We start from the raw sequence: 4344 nt of genomic DNA on the forward strand, positions 1-4344 counted from the left end.
GTGTTAACTATCCATCTGAGTGTTAACTATCTAACTGAGTGTTAACTAACTGAGTGTTAACTATCTGAGTGTTAACTATCTGAGTGTTAACTATCCATCTGAGTGTTAACTATCCATCTGAGTGTTAACTATCTAACTGAGTGTTAACTAACTGAGTGTTAACTATCTGAGTGTTAACTATCTGAGTGTTAACTATCTGAGTGTTAACTATCCATCTGAGTGTTAACTATCCATCTGAGTGTTAACTATCTAACTGAGTGTTAACTAACTGAGTGTTAACTATCTGAGTGTTATCTATCTGAGTGTTAACTATCCATCTGAGTGTTAACTATCTAACTGAGTGTTAACTATCCATCTGAGTGTTAACTATCCATCTGAGTGTTAACTATCCATCTGAGTGTTAACTATCTGAGTGTTAACTATCCATCTGAGTGTTAACTATCTAACTGAGTGTTAACTATCTGAGTGTTAACTATCTGAGTGTTAACTATCCATCTGAGTGTTAACTATCCATCTGAGTGTTAACTATCTAACTGAGTGTTAACTAACTGAGTGTTAACTATCTGAGTGTTAACTATCTGAGTGTTAACTATCTGAGTGTTAACTATCCATCTGAGTGTTAACTATCCATCTGAGTGTTAACTATCTAACTGAGTGTTAACTAACTGAGTGTTAACTATCTGAGTGTTATCTATCTGAGTGTTAACTATCTATCTGAGTGTTAACTATCTGAGTGTTATCTATCTGAGTGTTAACTATCCATCTGAGTGTTAACTATCCATCTGAGTGTTAACTATCTGAGTGTTATCTATCTGAGTGTTAACTATCCATCTGAGTGTTAACTATCCATCTGAGTGTTAACTATCTAACTGAGTGTTAACTAACTGAGTGTTAACTATCTGAGTGTTATCTATCTGAGTGTTAACTATCTATCTGAGTGTTAACTATCTATCTGAGTGTTAACTATCTGAGTGTTAACTATCTGAGTGTTAACTATCCATCAAATGTTTCTGATAGTCTACATAGTAGTTAATTTAATGGTTCTCCCATCATTGGGGTTCCTGCCTATAAATATCTGTCCGTTTGGATTGTCAAGGATTTAATGTTTAAATAACGTACTGATGAGCTAGTTAAAAAGATAATATTTAAAGTGGCCTTCTTTTTTATTCTAAATAGATCTTGCTTCTCCCTAAACAGCAGGAAGCAGAATGTACAGTCAACTTTCCTGACATTTCCTGACTGGTCACACTATATACCAGAATTCAGCTGCCACTACTCTTAAACCATTGGATGCTGTCTACCATAGCACCCTTCACTTTATAGTTTTAATACTCATCACTACATCCTGTATCTAAAGGCTGGTCCTCAGTTTTAATACTCATCACTACATCCTTTATCTAAAGGCTGGTCCTCAGTTTTAATACTCATCACTACATCCTGTATCTAAGGGTTGGCTGGTCCTCATTAAAGTCTCTTAGATTACTTCACTATTTGTTTAATCATTTACAAAGCTCTACTACACAAGTTCACAACTTACCTAACTACGTTGTTGAAGTATAAAAACATGAGTTACCAACCACATTCACAGGGTTGTTTATCTCTTGAGGTTCCTTGGGTCTGCGCCAAATTAGGTAAATCCGCTTTTGGTTTTAATGCGCCTCACTGCTGGAACAACTTTGCAGAACTCATTACGATTGGATGTTCTGGTGCTGCTCAGGCAGCTTAGGGTGTGGATTAAGGACCTAGTAACTGAGGAATGTAACAGTTTTTCTGTTGTGTTTTGTATTGATTCATGTTTTATCTTACATTGTAATTGGTGTTGTATTGCTGTGATCAGGGCACCTTTCAGAAAGAGACCCTGGTCTCAATGGGGTTTTAACCTGCATAAATAAAGAATGAAACATTTAAATATATTCCCTATATAGTGCACTACTTTGACCAGGGCCCATTGGCATTATATTCCCCACATAGTGCACTACTTCTGACCAGGGCCCATTGGCATTATATTCCCTACATAGTACACTACTTTTGGGGCCATAGGTGTTTTCCATGGCCATGAGAAGGAAAGGCCCAACACCATAAAGTACAGTTACACAATACCTCGTTTTCCCATTGAGCCACTAGATGGTGCTATCTACAGTATCTGAGAGAGAGAGAGAGAGAGAGAGAGAGAGAGAGAGAGAGAGAGAGAGAGAGAGAGAGACAACCCATATTTATGCTTATTTATTTTAACTTGTGTGCTTTAACCATTTGTACATTGTTACAACACTGTATATATATAATATAACATTTGTAATGTCTTTATTGTTTTGAAACTTCTGTATGTGTAATGTTTACTGTTAATTTGTATTGTTTATTTCACTTTTGTATAATATCTACCTCACTTGCTTTGGCAATGTTAACACATGTTTCCCATGCCAATAAAGCCCCTTGAATTGAATTGAATTGAATTGAGAGAGAGAGAGAGAGAGAGAGAGAGAGAGAGAGAGAGAGAGAGAAAGAGAGAGAGAAAGAGAGACGGAGAGAGAGAGAGAGAGAGAGAGAGAGAGAGAGAGAGAGAGAGAGAGAGAGACGGAGGGGGACACAGAGAGAGAGAGAGAGATACATTTTGATAAACTCCCATATCTACTGGGAGAAATTCCACAGTGTGCCATCACAGCAGCAAGATTTGTGACCTGTTGCCACAAGAAAAGGGCAACCAGTGAAGAACAAACACCACTGTAAATACAACCCATATTTATGCTTATTTATTTTCCCTTGTGTACTTTAACCATTTGTATATTGTTACAACACTGTATATATATAATATGACATTTGTAATGTCTTTATTGTTTTGAAACTTCTGTATGTGTAATGTTTACTGTTAATTTTTATTGTTTATTTCACTTTTGTATATTATCTACCTCACTTGCTTTGGCAATGTTAACACATGTTTCCCATGCCAATAAAGCCCCTTGAATTGAATTGAATTGAATTGAGAGAGAGAGAGAGAGAGACATGAGTAACTTGCTTAATTACTTACAATCATATCACGAGTAACCTGCTTAATTACTTACACATACTGTACATTAAAATTATTTGAAGGTCAAGTGTTTTCCACCAGGAAACATGAGGCCTCAACCTGCATCCATCTGAACTGGCTCAAGCTCTAGAATGTTCCTCTCTGTTCTACTGAACAGTGGATCAGTTCCGTAGTAAAAGCAGACAATTCTTAAAGAGATTCAAAGTGAGTTTAATCATTTAATTCATAACATTTTGTAGGGAATAGCAGGAAATATTATTCTGATTATGTATGTTTTTACAGGACGTAACATGTCATATAAAATGGAGGAAGTTGTTCACAATCGTTATACAAATTATACAAAAAACCTTGGTAACGCATCTTTAAAAAACTGAACTCCAAATTATGATGTAAGGTACAAAGCTGGAGACAATCAAGTTTATAGACTAACTAGGTTATTGATCAGTCCATAGACTAACTAAGTTATTGATCAGTCTGTAGACTAACTAGGTTATTGATCAGTCTGTAGACTAACTAGGTTATTGATCAGTCTATAGACTAACTAGGTTATTTATCAGTCTATAGACTAACTAGGTTATTGATCACAGTCTATAGACTAACTAGGTTATTGATCAGTCTATAGACTAACTAGGTTATTGATCAGTCTATAGACTAACTAGGTTATTGATCAGTCTATAGACTAACTAGGTTATTGATCACAGTCTATAGACTAACTAGGTTATTGATCAGTCTATAGACTAACTAAGTTGTTGATCACAGTCTATAGACTAACTAGGTTATTGATCAGTCTATAGACTAACTAGGTTATTGATCAGTCTATAGACTAACTAGGTTATTGATCCATCTATAGACTAACTAGGTATTGATCACAGTCTATAGACTAACTAGGTTATTGATCAGTCTATAGACTAACTAGGTTATTGATCAGTCTATAGACTAACTAGGTATTGATCACAGTCTATAGACTAACTAGGTTATTGATCAGTCTATAGACTAACTAGGTTATTGATCAGTCTATAGACTAACTAGGTTATTGATCTGTCTATAGACTAACTAGGTTATTGATCACAGTCTATTGACTAACTAAGTTATTGATCAGTCTATAGACTAACTAGGTATTGATCAGTCTATAGACTAACTAGGTTATTGATCAGTCTGTAGACTAACTAGGTATTGATCAGTCTATAGACTAACTAGGTTATTGATCAGTCTATAGACTAACTAGGTTATTGATCACAGTCTGTAGACTAACTAGGTTATTGATCAGTCTATAGACTAACTAGGTTATTGATCACAGTCTGTAGACTAACTAGGTTATTGAT

The sequence above is a fragment of the Salvelinus alpinus genome, chromosome 31 (assembly GCF_045679555.1).
Source record: "Salvelinus alpinus chromosome 31, SLU_Salpinus.1, whole genome shotgun sequence".
NCBI lineage: Eukaryota > Metazoa > Chordata > Actinopteri > Salmoniformes > Salmonidae > Salvelinus > Salvelinus alpinus.